This window comes from Accipiter gentilis, chromosome 2 (assembly GCF_929443795.1).
Source record: "Accipiter gentilis chromosome 2, bAccGen1.1, whole genome shotgun sequence".
NCBI lineage: Eukaryota > Metazoa > Chordata > Aves > Accipitriformes > Accipitridae > Astur > Astur gentilis.
The window spans coordinates 41,087,808-41,109,916 of NC_064881.1; the positions used below are offsets into that span (position 1 = coordinate 41,087,808).

General features: G+C 43.5%; 1 long non-coding RNA gene across 3 annotated transcripts in view; it reads left to right on the top strand.

The window, feature by feature from the left end:
• Nucleotides 1-9,563: 9,563 nt before the first annotated feature.
• Nucleotides 9,564-22,109, top strand: part of LOC126049149 (uncharacterized) — a 54,715-nt gene continuing 42,169 nt past the window's right edge. For all 3 annotated transcript variants that reach the window (XR_007509118.1, XR_007509116.1, XR_007509117.1), the window contains exons 1-3: nt 9,564-15,772; nt 15,891-16,028; nt 18,629-18,850. This is a non-coding gene — a long non-coding RNA (uncharacterized LOC126049149). The remainder of the gene's footprint in view (nt 15,773-15,890; nt 16,029-18,628; nt 18,851-22,109) is intronic.

The following is a 22,109-nucleotide window of genomic DNA, read 5'->3' on the forward strand; positions in this document are numbered from 1 at the left end:
AAAGCAGCAAATACAAACAATCAGGCATTTGTTAGGTGATAGGGGACCTACGAGCGTACGAGAAGCTGCGCTTTCATTCAGACAGCACAGTAAAATAAACAGTGCGATAGGGAAAGATGAATGGGAAGGTAATTCTATTCACATTTACAATATTTCAATGGCAATATTTTCTGAACAATGGTCCCTGTTGATGCTACAAGTGCTTGCACATTGTGCCTGCTACTTGCTGAACAGTCATGACACTATTCCAGCAGCTGTATTCTCTAATTGGAAAAGGGAAGTTTCCAAAAACAATGAAAGGCTGTATCTCGTCCATGCTGAAACTGTTGGGAACCTGACTCATTTTGGTGCCTGATTTCCAGCTACCCCCTTTTTTTCACCTTTCCTAATTGGGATATCTGGAAAGATTTGTTCTCTCAAGAGGCAGAGCAACTAGAGGCCAAACCTTGATAACTTCAAGTCTAATACTTCAGTATTTTATCATGGGCTAGTGCTTATCAGAATAACAAAATAAACAGTAATTTTGTCTACGTTAGAAGGAGTTTGCTATTATGAGCAGGCCATTTAGATATACATCTCCTTCGCCTTTATAAACTGTGTCTCCACTAAGAGGATTTGCAAGTCTACATGGTTTAACTCTACTGGCAAACTTCACCTGGTGCATACAAGGTTCCTGTACACTTTCTGATTCTAAGAAAGCACTTAGCCATGATAAAATACGTAGGAACTAAGGGAGGAGAAAAAGAAAAAAAAAAAAGAATTTCAATTTCCAGTGAAATAACTTATTACTACTGTTATTAAAGGACTTTCTATGCATAGATGTGCTGTTTAGGGGTATGAATTCTTCATAGCTCTGCCAGCAAGAACTTTAGCCATAGACAAGACAAATTTCTGACCTGGACTCTGAGGCAAGTTTAACACCATCTGTCTGGCTTAAAGGCCAATTCTTACACCATTTGGCTACAAAAGCAAATTTACATTAATGATGCGGATCCTGCACATTTGCTTGCTAGCTGTCTGTACACAAAGCTGCCTGAGTTTCTTAACCTCTTGTGGTAAAACCGGTCCCCTCCCTGGCCGCAGGGACAGCAGGCTGCTGTAAGCAGGCCCCGGTGCCAACTGACATCTGGAGAAAGTCTAGGTCATTTCTAGTTTGGGATCTAAAAATCACCGATCAGAGCTCCAACCTCTTCCCTCATCCCTTCCTTTCAATGCAGCCCAGCCCTCCTGGATTTTGAAACCATTGCCTCTAATTTCTCAGGTCCCCAGGGGCTTACACAAGCTCCCTGGAATTCAGTCCCATCTGCGGGAGCACCGTGCTGGTGGTTTAACCCTTGAGGGATGCAGCAGGGAAGGGCAGAAAAGCTTAGGAGGGATTTTCTTGGCTATGGAAACCTTGGTCCTGAGTTAGGTCAAAGCAGGAGAAATCCTCCCACTACCCCTTCCCCTTGATCATATACATTTCTGTTGTCTGTCTCTTAAAAATTTTTCTCATGGTGATGGTCCATACCTTGCTCAGAAAAACACCTTGTCTTTTAATCTTCTCTCCTGAAGCAGCGTCCACCTGCATAGCACCTCTAGAAAAGCACTACAGAAATAACAGAACGGAGGCATATTGCCACAGATGAAAACCTGAAAATTAAGAAGGATAACTGTCATTTTCCACCTTCCCTGTGACTTTGTCATCATCTTTAATCAGTAATATATTCTGTACTGCTTTAGGTTCTCAACACAGTGAACGGCGGATTCTCACAACAACCATGGGGATTAGTTACAGAGATATTATTATCTCTGAACTAGATGGAAAGAAATGATCTTGTAGTGAGAGGACACCTCTACAAACCAAAAAGATATTGCTTTGATTCAGAGAGGTCTAAGACTGTGGACTAGTAATTTAATTTCCATGCTTCAATTTCTCCATCTTATTGAAACAGGAACACTGATATTCATCTGCCGTGGAGGGGCATTCTGATGAGGATGAGCAGGGTAGTGCAGGGCTTTTACAGCAGGGAGCGCGAGCAGAAAATAAAATTAAAATTTAAGAGATGAAGAAAAATGGCAGGTGCAGAAAGGCTGAGCAGCTCGCTGAGGTCTGTGCAGCGATCCATCTGCGGAGGCAGGATCAGAAAGTAAGAGCTGCCAGCTGCTGCTCCTATCGCAAGCAGCTTCTGGCTGAAACCATGGGCTTCACAGAGCCTCCGGAGAATAAAAGTACAAGTTTTTTTTCCATGGGTTTGTTATTTTCCGGTTATTATTGCAGATCGCACCCTACCTAGCAGCGCAACCCTGGGCAGCAGCGTGGCTGGTGACATTTTGCAGTGGTGGATGCCATGGTTAGCGAGATGCCTTTTAGTGAAGTGAAAGGAATATCGCTGGTTGACCTTTTGGTTGAGGCGTCTGTCCCAGACTACTGCGTATGTTAGTCAAAAGTCAGTCACATGCTTCTTTTCCCTTTTTTCATACTTTTACAGGCCAGAAATCCTGCAACCTCTGAGCAATTAAAAGCATTTCATTAAATGCTTTGAAGGGATCATTTCTTGCATTATTAAGCCAGAACCAAGGAAGGGTCTTTCACAAGGAGTTGAAGAGAGGGGAAAGACAGATGGAAGGACGGGACAGAGCAGCCCACAAGCAGATGTCCCAAGGGATTACGGAGGCGCTGGGCTGGAGTCAGCTGCCCCATGCCTTCACAGACTCCCCTTGCAACCCTAGCTCTGAGGCTTGGTTTTGCAGCTGGTGCTCTGGGTTCGGTGTTAAGTCCGGCCAAGGCCAACCATGTCCACTGATCTCAAAGGCAGCAGTCTCTGCTTCTGCTGCTTGCAATAGATGAAACTTTTTGGTGAAACTTCCCTTTTCATTTTTTTTTTCTCACCCCCCCCCCCCCCTTTTTTTTTTGCTCCTAATTTCAGATCAGCATCCACTCTTAGGTTCAGACATGTACCCTTTCCTCTCTCTTTAAAAAAGTAAAGGCATTGGGCATATGTATATTCTATAATGAATTCAGGGGGTTGAAGGATATTGGCTCAGCTGGAGTTTTGTACAGTTTTGTATTGTAGTTTTTGCTGCGACAGACTTAAACTGCTCCAGTGTCTGTGTTGGATATATTCTCCCTTTTTGCTCAGAAATCCAAGTCAGCACTGAGATGAACTCATGCATGTAAAAGGCAGGTGTGTAAGTGCCATTCCTTATTTCACGTCAAAGCTGTCTGTACAGGGATACAAGTTTAATCGCTGGCATTTTGGTGATTTCTAAGTCGGCTTTCAGAAGCCCATCTTTGGCAGGGGTTAATCAGGAAGCTCCAGGTGGCAGCTATCGCGTGAGAAAGACTGCAGCCTGAGCTCACAGACAGGACTTGTTTAATCACAGCTCTAATTCACGTTGGTGACAAAATCCAACCTGTTTCGAATAGAAATAGTAAAAGTTTGCAGACGTTAAGTTTTCCAATCAGGAAAGGAATCAATATGATGTATCTTAGGTGACTGAGGGCAGAGCTAGAATACCAGAAATAAATGTTCAGTCTGCAAGCAGCTCACAGGCTTGAATGTGCTCAAACAAATTTTCTTAGACAAGCTACTTAAATAGCCTTTGGTAGACAACAAATATAAACACTGCTGCCTGTTTGCAGGAAAGAAATGTGTCTAAATTTCCCTGCTAATTTTTTTACTGTGAGATGTTCACCAGGAGATATTCTTCCTTCATGTCCAGATTGTTTTCTTTATGAAAAATATATGCTCTCTGTGGTCACTTTGTATGTACATAAGGCCAGATGATCAGTCAAATGCTCTTTCAATGCTTCTAGATGATATTCTGAAGTCGTAATACAACACCTAAGGAAGCTCATGTGTTCTGTGAAACATGGGAAAGAAATTAATTTTTCTCCCAAAGGCCTATACATGGCTGATACTGATTTTTCAAAGTTTGCTCTGAATGTGTTTGAACTGGGTTTTTTTCAGACTGAAGAGTAGAAAGACAGTAATAGGAATGAAGTGACACTAATAATACAACATCAGTTCTTTTCTTTTTTCTCCTTCGCCTCAATATGCAAAGTCTGATAGTTGCTGAAATATATTCAGTCCTGAAGGACAAAATGGGGAGCTGGAAAAAAACCTAGCATGCTGAGTGGCTGAATAGGAATGTTGACAGTGGTTGTGAATTTTCTGAACTGTTTCATGTCTCAGAGTTTTCACTTCCAAAGAGAAGACAAATTATTCACTGCTCCACAGGTATTTCAATAGATCACTTCATTGATGAGTGGGTATGCAATTAAGCTCATGCTAAAGCACTCATTAGCCATAACACCTATAGCTCTTTAATTATGGGGATGGAAGATGGCAATCAACTATATGAGTTTATCATTGAAAACTGCCTGTCATTAATTCCTCACCATGTGGCAGCTAAACCTTGCAGGGTGAATCTTTACTTGGCCAAAACCCTCGGTGAAGACAATGTGGACTTTGCCAGACAGGGTCAAGTGGAAGTGAATGCGTGTTTTGCTTGAGTTACGAAATAAATGCAGTTTGTCATGGTTCAAACTTTTCACTGCCCCTCAACGCTGTATAAAATCCCATCAGCCAGACCTCGCTGCTGCGGGGAGTTTTTGCAGTGTGACCATTGAAATTGTCTGAATGAGCACTAGATTATAAACCTACAGTGTGTAGCAATTTCCATGGGCAACGTGGCCATTCTCTCGTATCGCCAACAGCATGCCTTCCTGCTTTTTCCCCCTCCCTGGTGAAGATCCCCTCTGCATAGGAGACCCCAGCTTCGGAAAAGGGGTTTGACTTTCAGCTGCAATAACCACTTGCTGCTCAGATGCTTGATTAATAAATATGCATGAATTTAGTACAAATTCAAGGTTTTGCTTCTGAAATGGCTAAGCATAGCATCAGTCAGCATTGAAGTGGCTTCTCTTTACCACGTGCTCCTCGCACTTTCTTTTTCCCTGTAGAGTCCTGCCTGACAGCTTTGTCAAAATGTGAGCTGGTTTTGTGCCATGGGCAAATGTTTATGAAGAACAGGACTGGCAATTGAAATAATTTGTTCCATTTAACTAAACTAGTTTTTGAATCTTAAATTGCCAGGAATAAAAAAAGCTCATGCAATCAAAGAAAAAACAAAACCCAGGGTAAACCTAGTAGATTAGAACAGCAATTATTATCCTACAGCAGTAAAAAAGAAAGGAGACTATAAAAACCCTTTAAGCTTGTATTTTTTTTTCATTAGCATTACTCACCGATGCTTTGTTCATTGCTGATGTTATTTGAATTTGTATTCTGTACTGCAAACAGCTTTTCTGTAGTTTTGTTTCTTTCCTGATGCCATCTCAGCAGAACAGAACATTTCTAACAGCAAACTTGGAGATAAATGATATCCTGATACACAGCCACAACCTTATAAGTAGAAGGGAACAGCTTTCTCTGAAAAAGGCTGGAAACCCAAAGAAGCAAGATCCTGAGGTGAGAAGCAAAGTGTTGTTGCACATGAGAGAGCTCAGCATTGTAAGGTGATGACTGAACCGGCCCTGGCCCAGCAAAAGAGTCCAGCACGTGTTGGGCTGTGAACACCAGAGTTGCTCTGATGCCAGTTGGGTTGGTCCTCTGCTGAGGACCGAGCTGAGCTTGGGCATGTTTTATGGTGGAGTGGACAAAGGCAGGGAACCGCACCTGTCGACTGAGCCACTAAATCACTTGCAGTTTTTACTTTTTAGGACTTTATTTTCATGCCTCCTTTCACATAAAATCAGCCCCATCACTGTCCTAAGCAGCCTGTTGAGCTGGAGCATCACATCCTGGGGGGACTGAGCCCTTTTCTCCTCCTCTGATACTACATGGGCTTGTAATTTTGCAAGTTGGACTTGCTCAGGAGGTCAGGGTAATTCACCAAACCACAGTTTTAGGAATTAAAATGATTACCTGACTTGACGTGGCTCTGCCTCAAAGCTCTAAGGGCTGCAATTAATGCACAAGTGAACATTCCACTTCAGCCTTATGCTTCCTTCATTAGGTCCCCACCAGTCACGCGTCATCTCCACCTAGGGAGCTAGTTGGTTATTATCTCCACACCATGAATTTGTTACAGCACCAGCAGCTAAAGTGGGGTTCCCTAAGGTGAGGGTAGTAAAGCAAGACAGAAACTCAAGGAAGAAGGAGCTGAGGCAGGGCTGGAGCTGGTGCAGAGCGAGGGACCTGAACAAGGGCTGGAGCAGCAGCAGGGAGCTGACCTACGAGGAGGTCTGGAGAAGGGGACAGGAACGAAAACAAAGCTAGAGCTGATGGCTGCTCTGGTTCAGAGGGATGAATCCTGAAGAGGTGCCTTGCTGTGGTCAGGGCTGTGCACAGCAAGCCTGCATGCAGCCTGGTTCCTGACCATACCTCACCGTGGACCCTCCTTGGTGACAACGAGATTGTCACCAGCTGAGAGGGTGGAGGTTGGTGGAGAGAGCTGGTGGGGCTGCTTCCACAGTTCAACCACTCTGAAGACACTACCCAAACTAATAGTAGGATTTTCGTATCTTCACCAGGACTGGAGTAAGATTATTGTTTTCTAGCTCCTCAGAAGGCAGGTAAGCTGCTGAGAAAACACAGCATAGGGACACATGGTAGTATTGCTGCTGGATAAGGCTAGTGTGGTTATTCATTCCTTTCTCACTAACACAGGACAAGGCCATAATTATCTATTTTAAGCAAACAGCAGACGCTGTTATTATCACATCAGCGGATCGTTCGGTTATTTTTGTTTGCATTGCAGGAGTGCCCAGAGGCCCAAACTGTGTTGAAACACCTATTTGCTATGCACAGGTCATACTTTTAGGGAGACCGTCCCTGCCTGGAAGAGCTTCTGCACACACAAAGCTGATCATACTGCATTGGAGCAAAGAGAAAATGCGTGGTTTACCCAAAATTGTAACTCGTTAAATCCTTGATGGAGCTGTAAATTGCTCTAAGGACAGACTCGTTACTCAAGCAAGGTGGAGGCACAGCAGATCTGATCAGCTGATGTTTTGGTTTTGAGTCTGGGAAGAAAATATGGTATATGCCCAGAACAATCTACGTTAAATGCGGGGGCGGGTGGGTGGAAGTGTCAATTCCACTTGTTAAGAAAGCAGACTGATCATGGGAGGCTTAAGGACTTTTGTACACTTCTTTGCTAATGATCCCTTTAATTACTTACTGTAAGTCATCTGGAATGAAAATATCACCATATTCATTTAAAGAAGAAAGGTTTTGTAATGCTGTGTAACATACACGGATTTAGGGCTCTGTGGATTAAATTTGGCAACTTCAAGCATGCAAAGTTACTAATCCACACTTTGTCTATAAAAAATAAAAAGAAGAAATGAGCAGGCTGATGCCCCGAGGATGGCCAGGGAATTCCACACATGCCTGTCTTCTGCAGCTCCTGTCCAGGGAGCAAACATTAACATCGGTGTTTCAATAGTTACAGGCAGACTAAAGGGACACACTTGCAGCAGAGCATAGGTGGTTTTATCAGGTACTTCTCTATGTTTTCACCTCACGGTTATTTTTTTTGACATTTCTATTCTTCCAGTTTCCTGGTGTTTTAAAGTATGTATTTGTAACATTTAATTCTATTTTCCTGTAATAGCTTCATCCACAGAGAATTCTCTTGGAGAACAGCCCAGAGATTTTTCTGTTTCTTCTTATGCCTTTATTTTCCCTGCATCGGCTATTACATCATTTATATGGGTTACATCCATATAATTTTAGCTTTTATGTCAGACTTAAAATGCCATAGTCAGGCTGTCAAAATGGCTAAGTCCTGAGGATTTTATTCAGGCAGAATTTGCACTGAATTGTCTGTGATTGCTTCAATAAATTGAATGTTGTAATATTTCTAGTAGGTAGGACAAAATAACATAGGTATAAGAATAGAGCATGAGTAAAAAATTAATTTTAACCAGTAAATTGAATCACATTGTGCGATTTTCACATGGTCAATCATAAACTGGTAGAAATCAAGGAATCTTGATTTTGAGGTCAGTTTTAAACCCTTGACCACACTTTCAGTTCTATAATTATAATGTCTATTGTTAAATTTCATTTAATACTGAATTTAGTAAATTCTGTAATTCTTTTCTTGCATCTCAATGATGGATCCTGGAACCTAGTATTAAATATTTAAGTGGTTTAAGTTTCCTGTTTGTACTTTGCCTTTTAAAGATCACTGGACTCCACCTATCTGTACTTTTTCTGGCTTTCTGTCCATCCGTCTATCCCCCCATTACCTGTGGCTTGCTTAGCCCTAAATCCCATCCGGGACTCAGTACCTGAGATTTGGTAATTTTGTGTAGCAAAACACAAGAAAGAGGCAGGAAGATTGTACTAGATTTACAGAACCCTTGTAACTACTGTTGCATATTTGAAGATCCTGCCATTGAGTAGGAGTTGCTCAAGGGCAAGATCTTGCAGTGCCTACAGGTAACAAGTCACAGTTTGTGAAAACTGTGATTTTTCTCTCCACCCTTCCCCTGCTTTTCTCCCCCTCCTTCTTCCTCTTTTCAAAGCTCTCTCTCTCTGACTGGGAATTATTTGTTTAACTTAATTCAGCAAGTTGAGAACAGATTAAGGATACTCGTACCCCTACACCCCAAAAGTAATTAAGTGGAAAAAAGGCAATTACAGATTCAATTTTTCTTGCTCAATCTCCACCTATCCCCCTGTTTTCATGTGTGATTAACCTATCAAACATTCCAATTTCTTTCTCAGCCTCCTTCCCCCCACCTTAACTGGAGTTATTAGTAGCAAAGTGTGGTGTTTGTCAGAGGGTGAATTACATCAACATTGCTCCCAGACTGTTCACAGTACCTTTATTCAAAAGTCACACTTCATAAAATAAATGAGGTGTCATGTTGGGGCGTATCTGAAAACCAAGCCAGGGGTAGGTTTTATGGGTAACATGACTGTTGTGTGACATCCTATTTTTCTGATGACCCCTCTGACCACCTGGCTGCTGTGTGTTACAGGGGACACCACCTCCTCTGGTGTCCATCATCTTTTAAAAGAGAGCGGTGAGCATCAGTGCTGTATACACGCAGCCTGAGATATGGGAGAGCAACACCCAGTGGGGTGTTTTAGGAGAAATGCCTGGTTGATGGACCATGGTGTGAGCAGGCTCTGGGCTGCCCCGGACCATGGAATCCCACCCACGTGCAGACTTAAGAGGAGTTATTAGCTGGGCCATTGGGATTAGTGCTCTGGATCCCACCTCTGAATTCCTCCTCACGTCTCGTTCCTATAGCCTCAGTTCGTTATTGAACCTGGTCCTAGCAGGTTCCTGAGAAGATGGATTATTTGTGAACACAGTTGCAAATTACAGAAGATTAGAAAAGGTTTATGAACTCTGCTGGGCAAGTACATCACACAAATGGTGTTTGAACTAATAGGAAATGAACAAGCACTTTGGGTTGATTCGTTCCTTTTTAATGTCCCTACACAAGTAGGTGTTAGTGACAACATTAAAAGAGCCTGGCTGGGTCACAGATTTGATGGAATAGCAAATCCTTTAAGATTCAGGATCAAATGCAGCTCAGATTGGCACACCATGTGATCCCACTCCATGTCGATGATATGAAAGAGCTGGATTTCATCCTTAATATCTCTCAGCATTGTTTGCTGCTAGGGGATATGTACTGTCAAATAACTTCTGGGAGGCACTCATGCTCTCAGAGAGAGGAGCTGAGGAGGCCTCCAAATTACAGATTTGCCCACCAGTAACAATGTCTCCTTAAACACATATTCCGGTGTAAGCAAATCTCCCCCTGCTGGGGTGATGCATTGGATAAAACAAAGGAACAGAAAAGGAGAAAGTAGAATAACACAAAAAGGCAGAAGCGGTACACCTTTTCCTGTCCTTTTGGAGAGGAATCATGAGGTGATAGATAAGATTGGAAAGGAAGCCCGTTGCCCTCAGTGTCATTGCTCTTGGGGCATATGCATGTGATCCCTTGCAGCTAGATACCACTTCCCCGCTGGGCAGGGGACAAGCTGTGGAACAGGACTAAGTGCTGCAAAGAGCTTTTCTGTCTGGCACTGCAATTAGTTGTGTAATTTGTGGCTGTTTGCACAGGCACACTCTACCCACTGGTCTCGGCACACTCCTTTGTTAATGGAGATCATCAGGCAGTGTTGTTTCCCATCGTGTGTCAGCTTTGATATCTCTCTGACTGACATTTCTTCGCCTGTGTCTGCATCCACTGTATGAGACTACAACATCAAGGGCAGTCGTTTCCTTTGGTACCAGAGGAATCCACTCCAGCGAGCAGCCAGACTGAGCTACCAGTCTGGAGAATTTCAAATGGATCATAATCAAGTCTTCAAAGTCCAGGGGCCTCATTTCTCAGGCAGTTAGACTATTCTGACACTCATTCAGATGGTCATTTCAGAGGGACACCTCTGATCATTTGAGTGAGAACAAGACTGTTACATCCACTTTATACCAGTATATAAAATCCTCCATCAGTCGGTGAGTGAGTTACAGAAGCAGATGATTAAATGGACATCGCTCCTATCCATATATGAAATTGAGAATTTGGTGCTTAAAATTATGACCCATTTAAATACTTCGGTAATTTGGGGTCTAGGCTTTTGGGTTATATTATTTTGCAGAATGTGAGGCAAAATGGGGGCCAGGGTACCATAAGCAGGACACACCCCATTAGGGTCTCAGGTTCAAATGCTGCTCCACATTAACATACACAAACCCCCTTCTTCTGCTTCTTAAAGGTTTGTGCTTGTGACTCCTGACACAGTTATTGGTGATAAATTATAACAAAAATAGCCCATGAGTTTATATTTAGGTGCTTCCATAAAGATCTGCTAGGCTAAATTTGTCTGTGGCAAGTTACTTTATTTGGCCATTTGGCCCTGAGAGGCACATCCCTCATGTTTCCCCAGCAATTCTATTTTCTTAGTTCTTACAGGAAAGGAAAGAGTTAAAATTTCCTCCATGTAGAAAAGGACATAAAGACAAGTAATTTGAATACTGGCCTCAGTTTTCCTGGAAAGGAACAGGAAAGAGTAACAAGTTCTCTTTTAGCTGCAAGTGCTTTGTTGCCCTTGCTAATACTTTTAGTCAACAAACCTTAAGATCCTGTGTAACCAGGAACTGAACATGCCGCCAGCGGATGCTTAACTTTTTTGCACCCAGTTGATAGACAGGCAAACTGAAGCAGGGCTATGGGGGGGGGTGAAAGAGGACCAGCACCCAAGTTGCCTGACTCCTTCCTCATGCACTATCGTTACGTTAGCATTTTGGTTGTGAAAAATGAATATATCCTCCATCTGAGGCACTTCATGCAATAGAGGATAAACAATTCTGTAGTTGTAAAGGGTCATCTGGGTGAAAAATGAAAGGACATTTAAAAATGCAGATTGATATTAAGTAATACTAAAAAAAAATCCATAGAGATTCTTTCCCATTTTGAAGATTTGGTATCTTCGGGCACATTACTATGATCACAAAACCAAGTTTGAAATTAGTGGGCACAGGTCCTTGAAAAATTCTTCTACTCCTAAAGTTAAAGAGAAAAAAACATCCAGCAATATCCCTGCTGAGTGTAACGGTTGCCTGCTGCACAGCTGAGAAGATATTGGTGCTGACAGCACAGAAACAGCACACGAGTACCTGCTCCAGATGCTCTTCCTTCATCGTTCAACCCCCCCGAGTCTTATGTACATTGTCATATTCACTGGAGTGGTCCTAAAACAGAGCGAACAACTGACATAACCAGCTGGATAAGCGCGGTAAAGACACTGATGCACTCAAAGTTAAATTTGCAATGATTAAGCTGAATGTTAGTCATAGACCCATGTGTTTCAAATAGGTTGAGCTGCTCTTCCTCCTGTTGAAGTTGGTCATGGAGTGGCTCTTGCTGGGCTGGGTAAATTTATGGCAAGGAGCCTCCTCCAGGTGCTTAGGGAGGGGCAGCTCTCAGGCCTTGGATATGCTGGGCTAATTTTTGATCACTGTAAATCAATGGGCTGGCACTGCTGTGGTTAGAGAGAAGGAGCTGTGGATCCTGATTTGATTTCCTTTGCTGCCAGAGCCTTTTCTGGCTGCCTCGGCAAATGCCAATGATACAGCCAACAAGTGGGGCTTTACAGAGAAAGGGTGCTGCTTCCCTGTCTCTGAGATCACTGAGTTTCAAATGGCTGATTGCCCCTAGCACTATAGTTTTCATCCAGATCATTTGTCCCTGCAAGAAGTTTAATTTATTGGAATTAATTTCATACAGCTGCTGGAATACATCAAAGTGCAGCGAGAGGGAGTTGAGCAAACTCAGCCCCCACGGTGCCTGTCGGGAGGGAAGCTGCCATCTGTCTCCCTGACGAGCTGCATTAAGTGGTTTTTTTTGCCTGAGAAATCTGTGCATTTTATTTCAGTCTCAGACACTGTTCCTCAAAGATGCTCTCTTTAAGCAGCTGATGTCCGATGACAGTGGGCCCTGGGGTTGTCCCTGCTGGTAAAAATACAGTACAGCTGCAGCTCAGATTTAAAGCTCACCTCTGTAGTAAGGTGGGAGGAAACTGCTGATGGCAGATAGCAGGTGGGATTAGGTGGCTGCTTAAAAGGCTTCTCGCACACCCCACTGGGCCAAGCCATTTTGGGGTCAGATCTCCACTGAACCTTATGCAGTCATTTTCTCCAGGGCAAAGCGGTATATAACACTGCCTGATGGGAGAAAGACAGTTTCCACCTGAAACACTCTGCGAGATACAAGGCAACAGAGAATCTCACTTCCAGTGATACCTTTTCCCTGTTCTCTCAGCATTTGATTATTTGTTGATGATTTTGGGTTTTTTTGATCTAACCAGAAATGAAAGTTGTGCTAGTTCAGCTCAAATCAGGACAAACGTATGTAATTGCAGCGGTGAGAGCTGTGTGGGTGCACTGAGCTCTCGGGTACATGGTGCCGTAGCTCAGGAAGGCTCAAGTCTCTTCCCACATCGCTCAAATGGTGAGGTCAGATGAACAGTTTGGAAACATGTGGTGGTCCTGTCTCCAGGCTGTGCTCCACTGAGCTACAGCATGACATTGCTAAGCCACTGCAGGACAAAGTGTCTTTGCTTCACCTCTGCTGAAGGCTTTGCTGGGAACTAGCAGCTTCGAGGGTGGGAAACATGAGTTGTTCAGCACTTTGCTGTAGGAGGAGAATTGACTGCTTGGCCATACCATGATGAAATAGAAATATCTATATTTCTGTTTTTACAGTTGCAGAGCTGTTTGCGTGGATTGGGCTTTAATGGGTACAATGTTTATGGAGAAAATCCTATAGGCTTTAGACATTTTGGGGGGAGAGGGAAAGAATTGTCACTCATGAATTTGTGTGCAGAGTTCAGCACATGGAGTCCTGACATAATGGGCACATCTAGATATCACTGCAATATAAATGATAGAAATAGAAATAGAAATGCAATGTCCTACTAAGATTAATAGTAATGAGGTAGAAGGAAAATGACTACTTCAATGAGATGATAGTAGCATTTAGTGACATACAGGCGCTATACTTCAATAAATAGGTAGTCAGTTGTAAAAAAGAATAATCAGGAATCAAAATGCTTGCTCTAGGATGTTGTTACAGTGGTCTCTGATCGTTATAACATTCACTTGTGCTTCAGCCACTGGGAGGAAAAGGTCCAGCACATCCTCAGACTGCGACAGCACTTCTCTGTGTTTCTCCCCTTTCCGTGTTGAGATGCAAGTGTCTGTCAGTGTGTTTTAGGGCATATGGTTAGCACTGAGATAAGAAAGAAGTTAGGAGCATACGTGTTTAGTTTTTCCCTTGAAATTGTCATCAAGAGCATAGGAGCACAGGAAGGAGAGGGACCTTGTGTGCTTCTGGGTCCAGTCCTCTCCAGCTGCAGGCTATTGTTTTAGGTAATCCCCTCCTTAATGGATCAAGTCCTGCCTTGGGATTTTTATTGCTGTCATCCATTTTTGGGGTTGTTTTGGATCCCCACTTCCTTAATAAGTAGAATTTTTCATCTAATTTCCAGCCTAAATTTATTCGTGAAGAGGTAGTTCATAACCATTTGCTCTTCTGTCAACATATTCTTTTCATTAAATAGCTCTTTCCCTCCACTGACGATTAACCTCCTGATGTATTTATACAGAGCAATCATATAATCTCTCTCTCTATTTGGCCAAGCTTTTCTATGTCCCCTGGTACTGTTAACTTTCAGTCGCCAAATATGTGAAGTAGTTGAAGGTCCTATGGGGGAAGATGTCGCCCAGCTCTTTGAGAGCCATACCATGGGGGCACCTGATGAGCTGGGATATGTGAAGGAGGATACAGTTCACACACCCATCTCCTGAGCCTCCATGGGTACTCAAAAATGTGCCCCAAACTTGGGATATGGATTTGGAGACCAAAATCCATGTTTATCTGATGTCAGTGACTGGAATGAAACTTCCACCCACTGGAGGAACAAGGACTTTCGCAAAGCTCTCCCAGAGAGTATACATTTCCTACTATATGTTCCCTCCTCGAAATTTTGTTTACCTCATACTGCAGGTTTGTGTTTGTTTCTGTGGAGTCTGTCTGAAGGAAGATATTATTGTGCGGCATCCTGCCTTCCTGGGTCTGCATTAAATATGCCAAGACTTATTAAATGGGTATTTCTTGGATGGTGTCTTTTTCTGGATTGTGTGGTTGGCTGGTATGCACAGATAAGGTAATCACCGCTGCCATTGCAAGGAAAAACAAAACTGCTGCAAAGCAGGATGACTGGAAATCTACTTTCTATTCTTGCTCATTTTTTGTTAGAATAGCAGCTGATTCACTTTCTGCTGGCTGCCTTTAGGAGACAGCTCAGTGCTGGAACCGCTCACTCCAAATCCCTTGGAGTTACCAGACTGCCCATCTGATTGGCCCAAACACTGGAGCCAAACTAAACACTGGCAAAAAAGACCAAAAAGAATACCCAGCTGAGCAGGTTTTGCACAAATAAATCCATCCACCTTTACTTTTTCATAATCCTTTCCCTACCTGTGATCCGTTATTTTTCAGAAATGAAACTGGCTGGTTACTTGCCGAGGACAGTGCTTTGCGGAGGAAGGTCAACTGAGCTGAGAAGGTGGTGCCACATACTGAATTTTGCACTGAGGATTGTGCAGAACATGTCCCACTGTCCTGAAACACAGGCACAAAATTTTCCTGGTGCCATAGGGTCTTCACGTTCCCAGTTGCACAGATGGGAAAGTAATGAGCATTGCAAGACAGTGAAGCAGTAAGAAGGTGCCTCTGTTCTGAAGCCTTCTCTGTCATTAAGGCTGCAGCTTCAAACAAATCAGCATATTTTGGTCACGCTGTTTGTCTCTGTTGCTCTGCTGAGTCACACCAACCCTTCAGTTTCCTTCCCAAAGGCTCCCACATACAAAGTCCTTCTGTGCCTCACCCACAAGGCATAACTTTTTCTGGCTAAGATGAGCTTTACTTTCCTACACCAAATGCTTTGCACAGTCATCTGTGAAAAGAAATGTTGAAAACTCTGTGACCCTCAGGAGTTTCCATTTGTAGCTGGCTCCGTGTTTAGACCATTCCTTTTCTTGCCTCACCATTGCACACGAAACATCTGAGAAAATAGTGGGAGCATTGGCGAGTTGTTCAGCAGCCTTGATACCAACACCGAGTGTTTCTGGCTATGGAGGAAGAGACAGATGGTTTGCATGTGGTGTTTACAGCATTCTTTTGGGGATGCATCCACGGCACACTGTGGAGGATGTGTTTTGTGGTGCTCCGTAAGGAAGCAAGGTATGGCGATGAGTACACCAAAACACCCTGTAGTCAAAATACAGGCAATATGCTCCTGTGAGCAGGTATTCCCACATCAAGCTAAATTCTACTTTGAAATTCTTTGCTTGGCTCCCAGTGGGATTGCACTCAGGACCGGTTCAGTCTTCGGCAAAGGAAGCCTCGCCAAGAGGGACGGCGGCAGGCTTGGCACAATGAACCGGGGAAGGAGCGACCGCCCCACCGCCGCCTCTACGTGGCAGGCAAAGGAGGACAGGTTTGCTGAAAGCCATGCGGGGCAGCGGGGGTCGGCTCCTGATGGAGGGGCTGGATGAAGGAAGAGCTGGCTGGGCAGCAGGGAATGATGGACTTATCCCAGTGGGTACCCGAAACATCTGCAACTCTGCAATACCCAGCAGAACTACCTTCTCCACAGCCTCCCTTTTCCTTCACAGTCTGGGAATCAGCTCTGCTGTCACTAATAAAATAAATTTGGGGGCTCTCTTGAGGATAGGGACTGCATATATTTATCCTTATGGCTGGGAAAAATCAACTATTGCTACATGGCTGGAAAGCCTCGAGACAGCTCGGCTTGTCCCAGCGCAGCCAGTAGGATTTATCACGGGATCTTCTTTGAGAAAGGGTGGGACCCTGGGAGAGAAGGTAAAATGACATAACTTTGCAATGAACATGACATGGCTTTTCTGTTCTTTCAATTTTGTGAGCCAAGTCATCCAAGTATCAGCATTTCCATGGCCAGGTTGTCCCAAGAGTAGCAGAACTAACAACAAATCATTTTATAAGGGTTTGTGGTTTGAGGCTGATCTTCTGTGGGAATTGCCCAGTTTCTGAAAGGAGCTGAGGCCACAGTATTGTCCTTCTCTCTGTGGGGGTATTAATGAGGTCTCTCCCCTCTCTCTGATTACTTAGTACTTCTACAGTACTTGCCAGAAGCTTAATAATGTTGAGACCTTTATCCCTCTATTAAATTTGGCTGCTGCTAGCCAAAAGATTCAAAAAATATTTGGGAGGAGCTGACTGTTCAACAAACACAAATTAATGACATAATACTGCTGGAAATTGGGCCAAAAAAGCACTGAGGAATGATGAGGAATTTAGCCAACTTGCTAATGATGTTCACGATCACAGTTGGTCCCAGGTGGGAAAACACAGGGGGGATTTTTTTACATGCAAATTGCCCCAACAAGGCAGGAAAGACTTGAAAACCCTCTGCCTAAGTGTAAAAACGGTGCTTGCTGTTCGATCACCACACCTGGCTCTGCTGCAGAACAAACTTCTTTCCCTCCCTGTGTCAATTTGCCTTTCTCAGCATGTGCCTGTTTTTTCTGCTCAGATCAGGAGCTCTCTGGGCAGGAGCTGTCTGTTGCTGTGTGCTTGTACAACACCTCTGATAATGAGAACTCCTTCTTGGTTCAAGCTGTTAAGCATTCCTATAACCCCAGTAATATATACTAATAAATAATGAAAATAGGAGCAGAGGAACTATCAAGAGAGCTGAAGCTTTTTTAGCTGGATAAATGGCGTTTGACTGCACTTCTAAGCACGTTTTGAAAACAAACTAAAATTTTCATGACTTGCCAAGATCTGTGCCATGCCCATCACTAACACCTAAAGCAGTGCAGAGCTCTCTTCCAGAGCCTGCGTAGCTACCTCAGCCACTCTAAGGAAGATATCATCTACTACGATAGATAGCCTTAGGTCCGATCTCTGATCATGACAGATAAGCAAAGGAAAAAGTGAGGTGGAATAAATTCATTAAAAAATATATGTATTCCTGCTGGGCTTTGCTAGTCTCTGCATGCCATGTAGGATCAGCGAAATTAGCCTGACTTCTCCTTGCTTGTGAATCTGACTTCCCCAATTTTGCTTCACATTATTTTTGACTACTGTAGCTTCATTACCCCAGGTTACAAATGGTCCCACCACTCCTTTGTGGAAAATATTTTTCCATGCAGTCATCTGCCTGTCTCTTTTTTTTGTGTGTATGCGTTTGCTATTGCAAGTTTTCCCTTCTTGTCTGAGCGCGAGCTCTGTAGGCTCCTGCTGTTAATGGAAGTTCTGTACTGCAAGAGGGATAAGGACTGAGTGTGTGTGTGTGTGTGCGTGGGGGGTGTATGGTGGGGAGAATATATGGCATGGCACAAAGACAGGTTCCGCGGGCTGAACTATCTAAGCGCTCTAAGAAGGGCAGGGAGTGTTCCTGCTACACTGAACTTCATGTCCCTGATCAGAGCAGTAGGAGCTTGAACTGCTTCACTTCTCAGCTGATCTGTGCCACAAACTGCTCCCTTATGGGGACCATCTCTGGCAAATGGGGGGTTACACTGTAAGTGCTTCAAAGAAGCATTATAAAAAGTGTTTGGAAAAAACCCTGTCTCATCTAAGGAGGGGCCCACCCTCCAAGGCTGGGGAACACTGGGTCAGCAGCTCTCTCAAACCGGGAGCAGCTCTGAGGTTTGAATAATTACAGCAGAAACTGGGCAGCTTTGAGATGTCACCTTACCTCCCTACAGATTGTCTGTGCCTAGTAATGTCTGGTGTCCTATGATTTTGCAAGGCTACGCAAAATAACAGTATAGACTATTTAATAAACAACCTTTAAATATATCATATAATGAAGTAAAATGTCTTTATTTTTCCTTAGTAGCTTTAAGCATTTTCGAACAGCTATAAAATCTCCTATTTTTAAATAGCTGCAACTTCGCAAATCTTTTTCTCATGCAAAGATTCAATTTTATTACACATATTTTAGTGGAATTTTTACTTTCATTTAATATCCCTTTGGTCTATTTTAAAACATTTCCTAAGCCTGAACACAAAGGCTAATAATTTGCAACGCTCCTTCATTATTCCCAGTGAATGAACATCTTGCCAAGCAAGCAACGGATTCACAGGCAATGCTCATTGTCATCATATCCTCACTGAAACCTGGCAGAAGCTGCCTGTAACTTGTGTGTATCTGCTGGACCCCCAGTTACCCCATGCTGGCATCTCCCACCAACTCTTCTGGGGAAACGAGCGTCACCCTCACCTTCTCGTCCTGTAGGTTTTCAGCAGGAACAGCTGAAGACATGGCAGGTCAGTCTGGGGAGGATGAGCGTTAGGGCTGCCGCTGAAGTACTCGTTTGTTGTCATTTAATGTTCCTCCTGTGAGAGTGACTCTGCACTGGGCTGTCCCCAACATGCTGGCTTGTCAGCATGACCCCATGACACTTCGCATGAAGTGGAGATATTAATACATACAATTTGCATCTGGATATCTAAATACAGATTAGTTCTTCTCCATAGGTTAAGACCTGTGTCCTCATGATGGACTACGTTGTTTAACACTGCTGCCTTAATAATGGGATAGTAAAGTTTGCTCTCTACACACTTAGTTCATTCTCTAAGCATGCAACTACAGCTACATGCCAGTTTATTTGACAAGGAAGATGGTCCCAGAAGAGATATACACACAGTTTACTACAGAATTCTAAAGCTTGCTAGTTGATGTCAAAACTCCGTTTGTGGCATCCATCTAACCAGCATGAACCCTTGGGACGCAGAGACTCCTCTCAGCCCCACAAGTGGCTCTCAGTGCTGGGCACCTCCATCCCCAGGTATGTCACACAGAAAGAGGGACACAACGTGCAGGTGTGAGTCTTTGTTTTCATGGAAAATGCTGCATTTTCTGTTTTTCAGTTCTGTTTCTCTGAATGCTGCTTACCCATCAGTACAGTGGGCAATGTGACACTTGCTTGTATTTCTCAGCCATGCCAAGATACGGGATAAATATTTGCACAAGGGCTTTTGGGATCTGTAGTTCAAGTGTCCTCTCTATGGGCTGAAGCCTTCAGTGGCTCTGTGAGGGCCAGGTATGGATCAGGTGGGGCTCCAGGAGGACATGGAGGCCCATATGGACCTCCCTGAGCACCAATCCCATGCCAGAACGGAGCTGCTTTGTGTTCTCTTTCCCAGCTGCTATTATGACTGTTGATTTCACACCTTTATATCTATCTATCTATCTATCTATCTATCTATCTATCTATCTATCCATCTACCTACATTTAAAATGTTCATCACACAAGCTTGTCTTGGAAGTGAATTTCTCTTGGTATGACATATTCCAGTGAGTTGTCTGATAATCAGGACAAGAACATAATTGGCATATTTCTGCTTCAGGTGGGGCAATTTAGAAAATTTGGTGTTGAGAGAAGACATTATTTTGACAAAGAAGAGTTGCTAAGACTCTGCAAGTCTGGAGGAAAAAAAAAGACAGTATTGTTAAATTATGTAACTTCTGAAGATGCAAAAGAAGTCTTTTGTTTGCCTAGTTGTTGCTCTAGTCTTAAAGTCAATAGAGCTGAAGCACAGTAATGAAAAAGATCATGTTGAAAATACCTTGCCTCGTTCAATTTTCTTGCCTTGTCTTTTCATCCTGCACTGAATAAAAATATTCTTTACTTCTGGACAGATTATCAAATTTAAAGTGTATTAGCAGGCACCAGCTGCGTGCTGTAATTATTTGGCTGAATCTTCTGACGTTAGAAGAGAAAATCTGAGTTAATGGCTCAGATGCTCTCCTGCCTGGTTCCCTAATATCCCCCACCTTGCACCTGGTACATCTGCACAGAGCGGGGATAAAGCAGCAGGAGGGCAGAAGGGGACTGTCTGGGACATACAGCACAGAGGGACAGATGACTACTCATGCTGCAAGGGCTTTGTAGCAAAATATTATCCATTCTCCGTTAACAGTCCCAAGCGAGGAAGGAAGAACTCTGTTGTATTCCTTTCCAGATGGCTGTAATGCTGTTGCAGTAGTCAGGCAGGGCTGGTTTCAGCTGTCTAAAGAGAGATGTCTAATGTCTTTGGAGATGCCCAAGAAGAGTGATGAATTTTTGTGTCTCGGGTGATTTTCAGGGAGGTGCTCCCAGTGCAAGTCCAGCTGAGCTGCCGACCCCAGGGCTGGAGGAGGTGGGAAAGGGAGCAAGGTTTGTTGGCATCAGCATGGTTTTGTGGTTTTATTAGTTACCTTCTTTGCCTTCTTTTAGTTAAATGGAGAATGGCAAAATATGTTGCACTTCTAAATCAGTAATTCTTAGTGGTGGAGGCTAATTCAGAGTAGTAGGAGAGGATCGGTAGGTAAAGCAGTGGGTGGTGAGGCTTTCCATCTGCACTTTGTGTGGTTCTTGGGCTTTTGCTTGGGACTAGGCTTGGTCTTGTCGTTTGGCCTGATGGTGCCCCTGTGCGCAGGAATTGATTCTGTCTGTAGAGCCAGTCACACCTCCCACCTCCATGAGGGGCTGGAGTACTCTGGTGTGTGCGTGGTTTAATTTGTCCTGAAAGGAGTCTAGTTCACGTGCACCAAAACTACTCTGCAAACAGGGCCAACATGCAGTAAATAGCAGTGATTGGAAAATTTGCTTTTCAACTGCATGACAGCCATGAACCAAAATCCTAAAGTGGGAGGTACGGGGTATCTGGAGGAAATTCCTTATCCATCTCCAGTAACTTGAATGCTCTTCAAATTTTACCTGAGGTTACACGATAATTTAGATAATCTGTTTATCTCCCTGTAAATATAGGGACAGATGTTCATTGCTGAAGAGGACTGTATGGACACCTCTGGGCTGTTCACGCTTTGAGGTGCACTATCTGACTGACAGATGCCAAGTGGGCTCTGCAAGCGTGCATGGGCAAACCCAGCCTGGCAGAATCAAGCAATTATTTTACAACAGCATATTCTAAATTCTGTTTAGTTGACAATCTGTCCCCATCCTTTGGTGGTACATGTTTTCCCTCTTGAAGCTTTTTTCTCTAGCCATGGGGGATGGAAACTTACCTTAGAAATGAAAGCTGAACCTTTGGGGAAGATCTCTGTTTAAGCAGCGGGGCCTTCAGGCAGGAAAATACAGAATAGGATGAGACTGGAGATAGAATTGCAAAAGTTGGCAGCCTTTCCATGTATATATTACAGGGATACCAGAGCAGTGTTTGCTCGTATTGAAAAAGCCAAAAGGTTTTGACATAGCAGCTCTTGACCTTCAAATGTAAGCCTTTAGGAGCAGGGTACAGCATGTACACAGGCAGTGCTCTTTTAATAATAATTTCCTTTTTTGTGCTGGTGTCCACCTTTGCCTAGCTTCTCTTGGTGAGCAGGGCTTTCAGCAGTAATAATTAGAAAAGCAATAGCTCCTCTGGTGCTCTGAACAGTAAGAAAATATTCAAAACCACACAGAGTACTATGTGGATCAAGTTATTGCATGTGAAATCTTGCGCAAGTGCTACTTGCAGTCAGTTATTCCTGGCAAAAATATTTCTATGGTTAATAATGTAAACAGCAGGCAAAAAGGAAATC